This window comes from Montipora foliosa, chromosome 5, assembly GCF_036669935.1.
Source record: "Montipora foliosa isolate CH-2021 chromosome 5, ASM3666993v2, whole genome shotgun sequence".
NCBI lineage: Eukaryota > Metazoa > Cnidaria > Anthozoa > Scleractinia > Acroporidae > Montipora > Montipora foliosa.
In genome coordinates, this window is record NC_090873.1 from 5,687,793 (window position 1) to 5,704,879 (window position 17,087).

General features: G+C 40.5%; 1 long non-coding RNA gene across 1 annotated transcript in view; it reads left to right on the plus strand.

Moving 5' to 3' along the window:
* The window catches only part of LOC138002892 (uncharacterized), a 21,746-nt gene extending 6,226 nt beyond the window's left edge, over window positions 1-15,520 (plus strand). The window contains exons 2-3 of the long non-coding RNA XR_011123357.1: window positions 5,268-5,518; window positions 14,443-15,520. This is a non-coding gene — a long non-coding RNA (uncharacterized lncRNA). The remainder of the gene's footprint in view (window positions 1-5,267; window positions 5,519-14,442) is intronic.
* The last annotated feature ends 1,567 nt before the right edge of the window (window positions 15,521-17,087 follow it).

Below are 17,087 nucleotides of genomic sequence, written 5' to 3' on the forward strand. Positions count from 1 at the left end.
ATAGATTTCACTGTTTTGACTGCGGCTTCAGCCTCCCCATTTGCTTTGGGGTGCTTCGGGCTTACTAGGACATGTTCAAAGGTGTAGCTTTTAGCAAATGTCTCAAATTCTCTACTTGTGTACTGGCTACCACAGTCAGTGACGAGTTTTGCTGGGATGCCGTGTCGACTGAAATGCTCTTTCAGGACTTCAATGGTCTCCAGGGATGTCAGATCCTTCAGTTTGGTCACCTCAATAAACTTGGAGAAGTAATCAACTAGCAACAGGTAATGTTCACCTTCAAAGGCGAAAATGTCTGAAGCGGCTCTTTCCCAAGGCAGGTCCGGAACAGGGCTCGGCATCAGAGGCTCTTTCTGTTGTGCAGGGGCATAATCATGGCACGTGGTACAATCCTTGACTTTGTCTTCTATCTGCCCACTCATGCCGGGCCAGTAAAGGGCTTCCCTGGCTCTTTGCTTACACTTTACGATTCCCAGATGTGTTCCATGTATGATTTCCAGCATGGCTGGCCTCATAGACGGGGGGACTACGATTCTCATTCCTCGGTAGATTACTCCATCTAGCACCGCGAGCTCATCACGTGTGTCCCAGTATTGGCGGATGCTGTGTGGGACTTGTTGCTTTGTGTCTGGCCAGCCGGCTTGGATCATAGCATACAATTCATGAAGCTCATTTGCTGTGTTTTGTTGGAGTTCTGCATACTTTGGCTCAGACACGGAGATTCTTTCCAACATGTTTACTTGTATCTCCTCTTCTTCCGGTGGAACCTCATTTAGACTTGCTCGGCTGAGAGTGTCTGCGAGGACTTGCTTCTTCCCTGGCAGGTATTCTACGCTTAGATCATAGCCACTCACTCTCAGCATCATTGCCTGCAATCTTAATGGTGCTGTTGTCAGGGGCTTGCGCAGTATCATTTCCAGGGGTTTGTGGTCAGTCTGGACCAGGGTTGTTTTCCTCAGAATGTACTCTCTGAACTTCTGTGTACTGAACACAATGGCCAGCATTTCTTTCTCTATTGGCGCCCAGTTGAGCTCTGATGGTCGAAGTTTTCGGGATGCGTAGGCTATTGGCCTTCCCTCTTGCAGTAGGACCGCACCCACAGCGCTGTTGCTGGCATCACATTGTATGGTCACATCTTTTCTGACATCATAGTAGGCTAACAGAGGAGCTTCACAGCACATATCCTTGAGCTTCTGGAACGCAGCTGCTTGTGGCTTGTCCCAGTGGAAGAGTACATCTTTCCTTGTCAGCTCCCGCAGTGGTGTTTCAACTTCCGCTAGCATTGGGAGGAACTTGGCTAGGTACTGGATAGATCCCAGGAACCGACGCACATCTTTTGTTTCGGGGGGTGGCATGTCCTTCATAGCTCTTACTTTCTCCGGATCTGGTTTAAGGCCTTCTGCTGAGATGATGTGGCCCACATATGGAACTTGTTGTTTTCGCACTTTGACCTTCTCGAAGTTCAGCTTAAGGTTGTAGGTTCTGGCACGGTGGAGAACTTCATTTAGGACTGAGTCGTGGTGGGCAATGTCACGTCCTGCAATCAGTATGTCATCCATGATGGCATATGCGTGATCAATATCCTCCAACATTTCATCCATGGCCCTTTGGTACAGCTCTGGAGCTGATTTGATTCCAAATGGTAGTTTTAACCATCTGTATCTGCCTATTGGGGTGTTCATTGTTGTCAGTAGACTAGACTCGTAGTCTAGTTTCATCTGGAGATACCCACTCTTCGCATCAAGGACTGTAAACACTTTTGCCTCAGGTATCTTGGCTGCAATTTCTTCTACAGTGGGGATTGGATAATGCTCCCGCTTTACTGCTTTATTGAGATCACCCGGGTCAAGGCAGATCCTGATCTTTTCACCTCGACTTGAAACTACCATAGAGTTAACCCAGTCAGTGGACTGTGAAACTTTGGCTAAGTGTCCTTCCTTTTCCATTTCCTTAAGCTTCGCTGTGATCTTGGGAAGGAGTGCTGCAGGTTGTCTACGAGGTCCATGCACTACTGGTGTTGCTTTGGGGTCAATCTTGATGGAGTAAGTTCCAGGCATGGCTCCTGATGCACTTAGTAAATCTGGATACTGGTTGAGTAGCTCCTTTAAGCTTGGATCTACATGTTCCTGTAGATTATGTACCCGCTGAACCAGGTTGAGGGCTTGACAAACTTCACCTGACAATATTGGCTTCTGCTCACTATCTATGACATAGAAGTTCACATTTAACTCCCTGTCCTTAAATCTTACGGGAAGAGTGACGTAGCCCTTTGGTGTGATTCGGTGTTGGCTGTATGACACCAGGGTCTTCTTGGTTTGTTTGATCAGGGCCCTGGGTGCTACTTGCTTGAGATGAGTAGTGTTGATAACACTTGCATAGGCACCAGTGTCGAGTTGACAGTGCAGAGTACTGTTACCCACTTCTACCACCGCCCACCATTCATCACTTTCACTGGTTTTTGTTTTGTCACGGATGCCATTCATTTCCAGGCTTGCTACATGAAGTAGTTGCACATCACTTTCAGGACCCTCCTCATCACTAGAATAGCCTTCTCCAGGATAGTCCATTTCATTTAGTAAGTTGACATTGCTTTTCTTGCTTCTGCACACATTAGCAAAATGTCCAATTTTCTTACACTTGTTGCACGACTCCTTTCTGGCAGGGCATTTTTCATGTGGCTTGTGGGCATTGTATCCACATCTATCACATTTTGGAACTTGCACATTTTTCTCCTTTGGTACCTTGTTTTTGGGCTTTTTGGACGAGCCCCCCTTCCATGCAAGTTTATTGACCTCCACTTTAGGGTCTTCGCCAGACATCACTTGCATTCCATCCTTAGTCGCTTCGAACATCCGACCGATATCGATTGCCATTTCAAGGGTGAGGTTTTTACTTTTCTCCAAGCAGCGTTGCCTGACTCGCTCGTCCAGAGATTTGCATGCGATGGCGTTCCGAATCAATTTATTCGACTCAGTCATGTCCAGACCACGCGCCAGGAGCTTAAGATCGGTGACAAAGGAGTCAAAGGTTTCTCCTTGTAACTGACGTCTTCGGTCAAATTTAACTGCTGCCATAATCGGGTTCTTCTTGGCTTCGAGGTGTGCTTTGAACTTTCCGACGACTCTTTCGAGTATGTCTCTCTCATTTACATCTTGAGCACTTTCTCCTGTTCCAACACGAACAGTTTCCCACTGGAAGGTAAGGTAAATTTCCCGGCCTTTGTCGCCGACGAAGCTCATAAGGTTGCATATTTTCTCCTTCTCAGTGCATTTGCTGAGCGGTCCTCCAAACGTGGATTCGCAGTGTTCCCATTCTTTACTCAGGTCTGCAGCAGCCCAGTTCATAGTTGGCCATTTGTACGACGAATTTGCGTATCCTTCGGCCATGCTCGGTTCAGTGGCGTTCGTTATCCTCTATTCTGACACCATGTTTGATACACTCTTACAACACAGACGCCATGTTGGATCAACAACTGACCGCGTGGTTTATTCTGATTGGTTAACAAACAATAACTGAATAATCGAACAACTAGAGATCCTGAGCCAGCGGTATCGCCATACATAATTGCCATACATAACAATAGGTGTGAAATATCAGCGAGAAAGCCGTGGAAGACAACAAAAGCGAACTTGAGACAGAAGAAAAGAAGCTGAACGAAAAGTGGTATAACTGATAGCTTTCTAACAATGTAAACATGAAAAGAATAGAACACTAACCCTTTCGCCACACAACGCACTTTATCAATGAATACAGCTTCGATTTTGTTCTTCAATGTGAGAATCGTGGACCAATGACTACCAAACAAAGCTTCGGGGCTTGTGAACACAAGGTTGTATTTGCCCTCTAAGGCTTCCTTGTTTTCATTTTCGGAACTCTCTGGACAACAGCTTTGATTCCTTTTTCACGTAAGCTAGACACTTGATCATTCATTAACGAAACCAGAGGACAAATTACGAGGCACACTGTCTGAATATCATCCCTTTCGCCATGTTTGAAGAAATCTATCGCAAACGGCGCTATATGAAAGGTAAGACTTTTTTCCGATCCTGTCGGCGAAATCATCAAAACATCTCGACCACTGATGTAGGCTTCTACCACCTTCCTTTGGTTTTCTCTGATATCTTCGAAATTTAGTTTCTTTAAACCGAAGTTTATGGCTTCTCGCACAGTCATTTTGATTCCGTGATCGAGGGTAAGCACTTGAGCGGGAGATCAAGGGTAATTTCCATTTAGCCAAATAATCCGGATGGAATGATCGTTGCATAAAGGTAAGCGATTTTCCGGATTTAATGACCAACCGGATGAGAATGGCGCTTACCATTTACTACACAGCATTCCATCCCGCATATTTTACTCGATCTTGTGAGAAAGGGCCTGGAAACGGAAGGTTCTCGCAAATGGTAAGAGCATTTTGCGAATTCCGTTCCGAACGGAAAAAGAGGACTACCTCTGGAGGTTGTCCACAATTTCCGAAAAGATTTTCCGGAAGATTGCCTTTCCATTTGACCTCAAACCGAAATTTCCGGATTTTTTGGCTAAATGGTAAGCACCCCAAGTTTCCAGGAAAATTACGTCAAATTACATGACGGTTTCTGATTGGAGATTATTGCTACCACACCCCCGGACACACCGCCGACCTAAAATCTGGTCGGTAGAATATGGCGCGCTGCAGGTGAGAAAAGTCCGTTTTCCACCCCACTGGCCTCCCACAAAAACGTACTTTGAGAAAGTCTACCTCGGGCCGTACTCGAGACCTCGGGCACAGTTTTTCCCAATACGGACCTCCCGGCCGGTGAATAACATATATATATTCCAGTGATAGGATAGCATGGTGAAGAACAATTTCGATGTAGCTGCTACCCAATGAAGAATGTGATTGTATGACGTCAGGCTAGAACAGAGCCGACCATAGTTCTGATTATTGAGTTAAATGCTTCAGTACATATTGGTTTCTTGTTGAGATATTCTTTGTCAAATGTATACTCAGCAAGCAAACTTTTCCCCTTTAACAATAATTGCAGTCCACTTCATAAAGGACAGCAAGCTAGGGAGAGTTGGTTCTTCACGCCTGTTCAGCAAATCAGTATCTGTCTCGAAGCATTTTGTTACAGGTAAAACTAGACCCAATCCTAGCTTGTGCATGTTTACAATAATATAATTATGTTTGTAATGCTGTAACTAGATCGATAAGGCATCTCCATAACTGAGCATAATATCAAGCCGAAGTTGCCGTTATGACTCGTTTTTTATTTCCTTCTCTGTTACAGTCCATGACCTAAAATGGCATCCTTGCTAAAGGCGGTGTATCTACTTATCGCGTTGAGTATTGCAGCAGATTTCGTAAATCTGAGAGGTTACTGGTTTAATAATGTTGAAGACATCACTGTGCACTCCTCTTCGCTGATTCTTCCTGGAGCTAATGGCTGGATAGGACCAGCTGCTAAAGCTGTTGGCAAGGCTATTTCGAGAAGTGCGAAAAAAGCTGCGAATAAAGCTAGGAACTCGCGGGGAAGTGCAGGTATACTAAGTACTGCTATCCTTGTTGTTCCTCAAACCAAGCCCAGTCCATCTCTCCCTGTTGGCTACACGGTCAAACATTTAGCAGTTAGCCTTTTAATAACCTAAAAACGCAAACCATTGACCGTAAACAGGTGAAAACTATCAACCCATCAACCCTTATTATTATACATCAGACTCACTATGAAAAATCTGATTGGTCGAGAGCATTCAATCAATTCACAGTAGCTTGTGAACTTGACATGAGCAGATATTGCATTTATCATGTCAAGTTCAACGTCTGCCTGGTTACTAAGCCCCTTGGAGTGTTCTCCTGAGAAACAAAATGGCTGAACGCTTCGCTTCTGTTTCTGAGGATAAATTATGTGACAAATGTATAAACAATTATTGAATTCGGTTTTTGCATGATATCGTGAATTATCAAAACCTCGTGTCTTTGTTATCTGCCTCAGCCTTCGGGTTCGGCAGATAACACAAACCTCGGTTTTGATAATTCATGATATCATGCTCAGCCTCATCCAATAACTGTTTATTATATGGCAAGGTAACGCCGAACGTTCCGATTGGTTCTTTCTTGGTCTGGATCTAACCTAAGTATCAGGACTTCCTTAGGGGAAGGGGGTGGGGAGAAAATGGCAAAGATAAATGGACATGGAAGTTCAACATGACAGCGGGAAATGACTTTGATAGATAATAAGTGTACTGTTACTTATCATTCTGAGAGGGGGCGGAAGGCTGCAGTAAAAACCCTTGTGTCAAGCTTTTCTCCCGTTGTCCGTCCGCCGTGCCCCCTCAGGTTATATTAGTCGGGATCTTGCCATACGGACCGTTTCTATGGAAACGGTCATAAGCCGTGTATCTTTTGTTTTCGAAAGTCGGCAATTTCAGAATTTGCAACTAAACCTGTGAAAACTAAGCCTATAAATATTCTCATTCAATACATTTGTTCTCAAAATCAAGATGGCTTGTTCTTTTTGGGTTGTTCGCGTCCTGAAACACACGTTGCGGCGGAAGCCCATTGAATTTGAAGCGACCAAAAGTTGCATTTTGAGATAAAAATCACCAAACATGTCCCAATGCCATATAATAAACTGCCTTCTGACTTACAGTCTGTGACAAAATTCGTTGGAGCAGTACACAACCATACAGATCGGAAGCTTTCGCAGCTCATTCTCCCCACACAATGTTGTTTTAATGCGAGTTTCTGAGCCCATTTGCCAAAACAACATTGTGGGAGGGGAAGGTATTGTAAAGTGAGGTCTAAAGTGTTTCAACAATTTTGCCCGGGTCTGTAATTTGCTCGAGCCGTACTAGTTAATATTGCCCTCCATCGTTTTTGTACGGACCTCGCTGTGTCTGGTCCGTAATGCCTCGACCTCGGGCCAATAATTCCCGTACGACCCTCAAGCTCGGTTGGTAAGATGTTTTTAGCCGTCAAAAAGCTAATTAATGAAACGTAAAAGCTATGAGCATATTGCCCATCTATGTCGTAAAATTAGCAGAAAATTTTCTGTATTTAAAAGATTTAAACGCCTGAGATTCCTTTTAATGCCACAATCAAGTTATATAACTCATTCATTCTTTCACATCTTAACTATTGTTCTACTGTGTGGCACTTTTGTCTGAAAAGCGACTTTGACAAGCTTGAAAAGTTAAATGAAAGGGCTCTGAGGAGTGTATTCCAGGATAAGACGAACCAGTGCGAACGTTCACTAGGGAAAGCCAAAAAGACCACAATTTATAATCGAAGACTTCAGAACATAGTTACGTTAGTTTGTAAGGCTTTGAATAATCAAGCTTCTTTGTATATTCAAGATCTTTTTCAATAGCGAGTCTCTGAATATAATCTACGAGGCACAAATATTCTGAAACTACCGAAATACCAGCACTTATGGACTCAAATCGATTCGGTATTTGAGGAAGTAAACTGTGGAATAGCCATGACGACAAAATTGGAGCTGCGCCTAATCTTTTGTCATTTAAAAAGCTGATTAGAAACAAGCTGATGTAGTTTACCCTCACATATATATATATATATATATATATATATATATATATATATATATATATATATATATACATACATATTTAATATTTTTTACCCCTAGTCTTGATGTAGATCATTTCCTGTGCATCTATTATATTCATTTAGCTCGGTCTAGGCAGCACCTCGTGTGCTATAATCCATTTACTAAGTATAAATAAAGATTTTTACTTTTACTTTACTACCCAATTGAGGGCCCTCTTATAAATGTTTCTGTGCTGATTCTCCCTTAAGCTGAATACATTTATCCTGAAAATTCGAAAGGAACGCTTCAGTTCCATGGTATCGAATGCTTCACTCCCAGCTTCGGTCGCTTTTCGAAACATGCGAGGCATGTGTTCTGTTTTGGTGCAATACTTGGATCATTTCCCCCTTTTAAATTAGTGACACATAATTGATAAACCCTAAAACGAGCGTTTCCCTGGCTAATTACGCACTTACATGTAGTGTATGTCTCAGCTTGAACGCAAGTATTGTTCAAATACTACTTCGTATCTGACTGGATTATTTTCCATTTAAACATTTCTTAATATTTGATAGTATCGTGTGTGTTCTAGTGAAGTTTTATCAACGAACACTCTTTGTGGTCCTTATCATAAACAACTTGCATCTCATTAGTGGTCATTCTTATTAGTGTCTTTTCGCTCAACGCCATGTTACTGATTATAACTTAAGGAACCTTGAAGGGGAACTTTCCCTTCCCAAGCCAAACTAACTACCAGAAACGAAGCTTTTGTTATAGCGGGGCTTGTTTGTGGAATAACTTGCCCCAACATTTGAAAAACGCTAGCTCTATTGAGCAGTTTAAACGGGGTATTTAGAAGGTATCTGACATATCGGATTCCCACACGGCAATCATGTGAAACAGTTGTAATAAGTCTTCGCTTTTAACTTTTAGCTTAACTGGAGATTCTCCGTGTCTAAATAAAGTTTCACATTACATTGCATTACATTACATTACATTACATTACATACTTTACTTTATATTAGATACATACATACTTTATTATAGTTCTTCCACAATAAATAAATTACACATATACAATTACATTTAAAAATCTAATATATACATGACAATGCTAAAAATTATTTAAATAGAGAAGCAAATAAATAGTAAACACAAATTAATAAGTGAAAGAATAAAACAGATAATGATGCTGCTACGGCTAACGAGTTGGTAACCAAAGCCGAGGTGATTTCAGCAAAGAGCAAATGTGCTAAAAAGCACGTGCTTGAGATGATTGACGTCAGAAACAATTGAACAAATTCCTAACCTCGCTCCCACGAAATGAGGCAAACTTGACTACAAATCATTCGAAACAAGAAGATCTTTCAGATCTTAAAACTGCGCGTTGAAAATTTATCTGTTTTCTTAGCACTATAGTCGCAACGTAGTACACATTCCAAAGCAGTCTTTGTTGACTCACTATGACTATAGACACAAAATCACCTGATCAATCTGTAGCACAACAACTGACAACAACGACTGCACACGAACTTATTGCACTATCACTTATAGCCGAGGTGAAATCTCCGAGGAATCTCCGATGACATAACGGTCTTAATTAATCTGGAACTATCATCAGGATATATATGGGTATGAACGATACGATAATATGACTTTTAACAACTTACAGCTTTCTTTCCTAAAAGTCGCAATTAAATTTAATTGGTTTTTTACACGAGTAAAGGCCTAGCAAAGTATTCACACGCGTCACTTAATTTAAGAATTACGTTATCCACGGCTATGTTTAGTACGGTGGTTATTTCCCTACCAATGAAAGTTGAAACGTCGACACATTCCATGGATGACATAATGACCATTTATGTATTCAATACTCGCTTATATTTTGTACTAAATAAAGAGTGGAATATTCATAAAATTTTAAGTACATTAACGTTTTAACAGCTTTTGGCGAATACCTGTAAACATCATAAGTTGCGTGATTCGAAGTGCCACTGACTATATGACCGAATAGAAATTTGGGTCTGCTCACCAACAAAACTAAATTTTATCTGTTTTCTTACCACTGTAGTCGCAACGTTGTACACATTCCAAAGCAGTCCTTGTTGATTCACTGATGACTATAGAACCAAATCACTTGATCAATCTGTGTAGCACACAAACTGAAAACAACGACTGCACACAAAGTTATTGCACCATTACTTAAAGCCGTTGTCAAATCTCCGATTGCACCATCATTCGCAGCCGTTGTGAAATCTTCGATAACGTAATAGTCTTTAGCTGTCTTTCTTAAAAGCCACGATTACATGTTTCAATAAGACACAAAAATGTATATATATATTTAAATAAAGAGCGGACTATATTCATAAAATTTTAAGTACATTAACGTTTTAATAGCTTTATGGTGAATAAACATCCTAAGTTGCGTGACTGGAAGTCCCACTGACTATGTGATCGAGTGGAAGTCTGGTTCAGCTCTCCGACAAAACGAAAAAAAAATGAACCGATTGTAGAGCAAGAACTCTGCTCGGCCCATGGCCGCGCGGTTAATAAATAAAAATAAACCGATTCCAGAGCAAGAACTCTGCTCTGCCCATGGCCGGGCGGTTAATAAATAAAAATAAACCGATTGCAGAGCAAGAACCGCGCTCGGCCCATGGCTGCGTGGTTAAAAATTGTCATGGCCGCCATTAAATACTCCGATAAAGGAAAAAGAACAAACCTCCTTCGTCCATCCAGGCCTTCTTGTGTACAGAAACCTGCATTCTCCTGGGCACCTGGATTCGTTGTTTGTAATGTGACTTTTTCGCTTTTGTTTTGTCTCCACTTTTGTCCAGAAATGCACGCAGTCGCCAGAATAACAAATATAACAACTGTACTAAGGAAAATACCGAAAATAACAATTATAGCAAAAATAACGGAAACAACAAAACAAGGGAGTCACATTGGCAAATATAACAGATCACTGAAAGAGAACAGGGAAAGGTGCTTCACAAATGTAACAAAAATACCGAAAATAACAATTATACCAAAACAGGAGCCCATGAGTTGGAGCCAGCAACTCCCATGTAAAAGTGTCACGGCGTTTTCACGAACCGAGTTATTTTTAAATCAAATTTCCCGCGAATTCAGACCAATCATATGCGTCCATACTTAATCAGGAACCTGACCGGAAGTTTGTGTTAGCACCAAAGCGAAACCAAAATGGCGGATAGCAGTGAGGATGAATCGTGTCAGGGATTACTCCGATAATTTAAGTAAGAGAGGATGAGGTGGAAATCGAACAAGGAAGTGCGGTTTCTCGTCCTTTGCCTGGAAAAAGAAAGAGCAGTCAACCTCGATCTTCAACCAAATCATCCAAACAGAAAAAGAGCCCCGCTGGAAATCAGATCGATGACCTAAAGTCTTGGATATTTTCTAGTGAACAGGCAGCTGAAGTCGAATCAAAGATTCGTTAAAACCTAATTCAGAACCCACGCATAAGTACATTCCCATAGAGGCAACGCTTTGTAAAGCACGTGCTGAGCGAGCCACAGAAAGGAAATTTTCAGATTGTGGGATTTTGTCGGAAGTTTTGAATGCTTACGAAACAACGTTCCTACGTACCCGACAAAAAGAACAGGAAAGCTGCATTTTCGGCCAAAAATAAAGAAAATAAGGAGCCACACTGGCAATTATAACAGATCACTGAAAGAGAACATGGAAAGGTGCTTCACAAATGTAACAAAAATACCGAAAATAACAATTATAGCAAAAATAACGAAAATGGCAAATCAAGCGAGCCATACAGGCAAATATAACAGATCACACTGGCAAATGAAGCAAATGCACTAGCAAATGAAGGAAGCGACAGCAAAGCAAACGACAGCAGCAAGAATAACCATTCTTCATGGCAGACAAGGGAAGGGGGCCCCACAAATAGAACAAAAATAACGAATAAAGCAAGCGATAGCAGCAAGAATAACAAATATTCAAGGCCGACAAGGGGAGGGGGCCCCACAAATATAACGAAATTAACGAAAATAACAAGTATAGCAAAAATAACGAATAAAGCAAGCGACAGCAGCAAGAATAACAAATATTCAAGGCATGCCTTGAAGAATTGTTATTCTTGCAGCTGTGGCTTGGTTCCTTTGTTATTTTCGCTAAATTTGCTATTTTCGTTATATTTGTGGGGCCCCATTCCTTTGTCTGCCTTGAATTAGTGTTATTCTTGCTTCTGTGGCTTGTTATTTTCGCTAAGTTTGTGATTTTCGTTATTTTGTTTATATTTGTGGGGCCCCCTTCCCTTGTCTGCCTTGAGAAACTGTTATTCTTGCTGCTGTCGCTTGCTTCATTCGTTATTTTTGTAATTTTCGTTATATTTGTGGGGCCCCTTCCCTTGTACAATGATACAATGATTTGCTATTAGTCTCTCCCCATACGGGGCTTTTCAGGACTAATTTTACAATACTTTGTGGGGGACTTTAGCCAGACTGCTTGTTACGCAGTTTACAATTAATTTTAGGGAAGTGAAAGATGCCCCCATCCAGAAAGGTTAGACCACAACACCGGGGACTACGTCCCCTATTCTTATCGAACAGTGAGTGGGTTCTTTAACGTCCCATACTATGTAATTTCCAATAAGGGTTATGAGACGGGACCTCCGGTTTACAGTCCTTATCCGAGAAGACTTGAAAGTCTAACCATTTGCAGATGTAATTACGAAGGCAGCACATTCTCCTCAGTTATTTTAAGACCCTGAGTGTTCGTCCGGCCGGAGTCGAACTCACGACCTCCCGCATGACAGCCCGATGCTCAACCAACTGAGCAACCGGTGCGCGGTGAACGCGCATCGGTCTGCCTTTAAGGATTGTTATTCTTGCTGCGGTGGCTTGGTTCCTTTGTCATTTTCGCTAAATTTGCTATTTTCGTTATATTTGTGGGGCCCCCTTCCCTTCTCTTGCTTGAAGAATTGTTATTCTTCCTACTGCCGTTTGCTTCATTTGTTATTTTGGCTAATTCGTTATTTTTGTTATTTTCGTTTTATTTGTGGGCCCCCTTCCCTTGTGCGACTTGAAGAAGTGTTATTCTTGCTGCTGTGGTTTGCTTCCTTTGTTATTTTTGCTATGTTTGTTATTTTCGTTCATACTTAACAAATGTTTTGTTATATTTGTTATTCTTGCGATTGCGTGCATTTCTGGACATATGTGTTGTTTTGAGAATGAAAGCACCGTAATTACTAACTTTTGGAAGCAAATTGTTGTAAGTACAGCGAACACGGTCAACAAAATTTCCCGTAATTCTGGGTGCGCCTTATAACAGGGTATTTAGGTGAAATTTTCAGTTTGCTTACTTGTCACAATCGTCTTCGAAAGTTTAGGAATCATAAAATAAATGTGAAAGCCCATCACTCGGAGCCTCAATCTCCCACATAAACCCTTGGAGACAACCTTTGCCCGTATCTTTTTATTTTTAGATGTTCGAATTCCCACGAATTCATTACGACGCCCAATCAGAACAAAGTTATTGCATTACGTCACAAGCAGTCACGCACCAGTGATCGCGTTCGTCTCACAAAATGTTCTAAAAATAAAAAGATACGGGCAAAGGTTGACTCAAGGATATAGTCTTTGGTAAATTATTAAAAAAGGTTGACCCACTATATGCGAAGGAGTTCCGACCCATTTTGATTCTGCGTTTTGCAGGTTGAGAGTACCTCAAATGAATACTTGTACGGTATTGAAACTAGATATTAAGATATTCTGTAGCAAGATTGCTAAGGCGTTTCAAAAACAATCACCAAGTCATTGTATATAAGGTTCTTTACCCTATAAGCCATTTGATTTTAGTAGGAAAAAGTACTGGAGGCGACAATTTGACGACGCTGTGTTTGACAAAACAAATGCTGTGACTAGGACCCAGAAATTTTTGGAAGTATTGGAATAACCTCGGGAAGTGTCGAACGACTTTGGATATGATCGGGACGTTTTCGAAAACCCTGATAAAATTGTCATGCTCTGTCATACTCTGTCATGCTCTTGACTTGGAAAACGTTGGCTTAGGTAAAACCAACAAGCAGCTCACTCCGGATCTCACCTCCACTCCTTTTTGCCTACTGAGGGGACTCATTCCAATTCCCAATAGCTCGCCACTATACACGCATGCAGCCTAATACCTTATTGGTGGTTTTCACTGTCATGCAACGAAAGCTAAATTCGAAAAAATTCACCCACAGAAGCTACGAATTTCATATATCATAGATTATAATTAAATTAACGATTTCTCCAAGTCTCGGGTCTGTACGCCGTTCACGAGTTATTCGCCGAAACGTTCCAAGCAAATTTACAAAGCTCACTATGGAGGCGCCTTGTTTGTGTCCTTCCGGGAACACAAATATGGCCGCCGTGATGACCGAAGAACCAACTGGAACTCTGGAACTCAAACTGGCTATAATAACGACTACGTTTTGGCTTATGAGCTGTTATACTTCCACACAAACACCACTTATTGTATCGAAAGGAGAGGCCTTTCCAAAACAAAACTGCTTTGTCACGGCACTCAGCTTGATGTCACAAGCTAAAATATTCAAAATGCTCTGTTTTCAAAACAAGGACACTACCAAGCTGAAAATTTTCAAAACGATGTATTTTTAGTTTAGCTTGATCCTAGTGACAATGAAAATTTAGCAGGCGCAGCGAATCTTGATTTCGGAATTTCATGACGTCACATGAAAACGACGAACAGAGGGCAGCTTTGCTACTTGGCTAATCTAGCCTTTTTGCAGAACTGTTTTAAAAAGGTTATAGAGAGTGAACGTAAATGTATTATGAAAACAATTATAAATGTGTTTCGGATGCAACGTTTCTTCCATTTGAGAGACTTCTTTCACGTCTCAGATATAATCAAGCCAATTTCGTTTTTCTCTTTTATTTAGGGAACAAGAACACGGACCAGAATAACAGTAAAGAGGGATGAACTGGAGCATTTTCTAACATCAGCAATCGGTTTAACATAACTTAACACCGCCTAAAACGCTTAATTAAAGTACTACTACGATCAAATTTTTGATATCCGTTCTTTTACATTATTGTGGAAAATATGATTTTCCTAGATATCTTGCAAAATTTCTATCCATTACGAACTTTAGAAGTCAAGTTTCTTGGACTTTTATTTCCGACAATTGGATGAAAATTTGAGGAAATGAGATCATTTTCTCAAAATACTTCACGGGTTGAACTTTTAATAACAATTAGTACAGAGAATTACACAAAAATGTTAAATCAATAGCTTTTGTTCTTCCACTGCGATTTTCTATCCAAATTGTTATTATACTTTCAACCCGTGAAGTATTTTGAGAAAATGACATCATTTTCTCAAATTTTCAACCAAGCCTCGGTCAAGGAGAATTAGTACACTTTATTCCAAAATGGCCACAATTTTAGTATGCTTTTGTTCGCTTGCAAATTAGCCCTTGTTGCCTCGTTCAAGGTAAAATATTCTTTTGAATTTTCATCTTGAACGAGGCAATAAAGGCTAATTTGCAAGCAAACAAAAAAATACTAAAATGACGGCCATTTTAAAAAAGGTGTATAGCGGTCGTAAAAGGTCGGAAATAAAAGTCCAAGTAATTTGACTTCTAAAGTTCGCAATGGATCGAAATTTTGCAGGATATCTAGAAAGTCGTATTTTTCGCGTTAATGTAAAGAAAGCGAATATCAAAAAAATTGATCGTAGTAGCACTTTAAGGTTCCGTTGCTTTTAAGTTTTATCCTTTTTGTACAACAAATAAGGTTCCACAAGTTTGTTAAAGGGTAGGTTTTAGGTAAGAGTAGAATTCAGTATATTTTGAAACAATGTAAACTTGTTAGCTAGTTGAACGGGAAAGAAACATAAGAAAGGAGCGGGAAGGAAAGTACCAAGAGAAACTTATTTTGTAGGAGTAAATGCTTTAAAATTCTGCCTGCGTACATGTAAACCGATGAATTAAGATAATTAAACAGCATGTTTCTTTATGATGTTGGTGTTTTGTCCCACTTGACACGAAAGATGCAGGAAGTTAGCATCCCCATATCGCCCATCCATCCGTGTTTGTCGCACGGGAAATTGACTGGAACTAGAAACACAGCAATGAGTTCCAGGACAGAATCATCGCATTCTTCTTGGTGGTAACCAGGCCTCGTACACTCTTATTCAAGGCCGTAGCCAGAAAAAAAAAATTATGATAGAGGCAATGTCCATGATGAAATTATCATCATACGTATTTAGGGTGTTTATGATGACTACATTTAAACACAACAACGGGGCAACCAAAAAGGACTGAGGCAAGTGCCTCGGTTCACCTCAAAGTGGCTACAGCCCTGTTATTCTTCGGCCATTTTAACGTTTCGTATGCTACATACATACATACATACATACAGGTTTATTGCGCTCCCTGAAAAGGGCTTTTCAGCAGCAATATTTAAATATATATTAAAAATCTTACATGAATTAAAAATAGAAAAAATCTGATAAGATAAAAGCTACAACATGCATCCTCAGAAGTAACGTTTAAAAATCATGTAAAAAAAATAAATAACAATAGAGACCAATGACAACATACAATAATGACAGTCTGCCAATACTATATGAGGCTAGTAGAGAAAATGTTTCTCAATGCCTACATTTTCATTTAATGTTGCGTTTAAACTCACGAGTGGACAAAGTCTACAATGAATATCTGATTGTCCGGTCGTTAAATTTTTTTGTCTGGCTTATTCATCCTTTGACAACCGCTATTGCGAGTCTGGAATACATTGTTTCTTTGCCAACACACCAACACGTTAGGTAAGTGGAATGATTTCAGCAAAGCTGGCTGTCGTTTCCGCGTATCCGTGCGGCCTGATACCACGCGAATCAGAAATGATATTGTGTCTGGTAGCGTCTTATCTGGCGTCGTCAAACCGGTAGAGATCATAAGGTCGTCAAAAGAGTTCTTTTGAAAAGGTTGTTCATTTATTGATACTAGAAGCGAAATCATGAGGGCTGCATTCCTAGACTTATGAATACATCTATCTTTTGTTTTCTTGCGAAACGAAATCTAGCGAAAGTTTTATCATTTCCGATAACAGCATTCATTTTAGACGAAAATTTGACCAAGAATTAAACTGGTAGGGATCATAAAATCATATAATAAAAATCACATTTGTGAATAAAAAAAACAGAAACTCTTTTAAATCGAGTCAAAAGGAACGAAATGTTCTTGATTTTATCGGGCAGGCATTCGCAGAAAGCCAAATGCATATGGTTGGTTAGCTTATGGTAGTGCATGTAATAGGTGTAATAGGTCTGATTAGTCTTTTCCAGGGATAAATGTGCCTTATTCCGGCACATTTATTCCTGGAATAGAGTTATTACACCTTTCAGGAATCGGCCCCAGCTTCAAAGTAGCGTTGTGTTTGCCGTAGCCGTCGTCGTTGCTTTTGATATTCCAGATTCTGCTCGCTGCGTTCTCAATTACCTTGCTTTTAAGAAAATGCACAAATGGGACAATATTAAAATACGACTATTATTTTGTAGACGTACTTGGAAATGTTTGTTGAA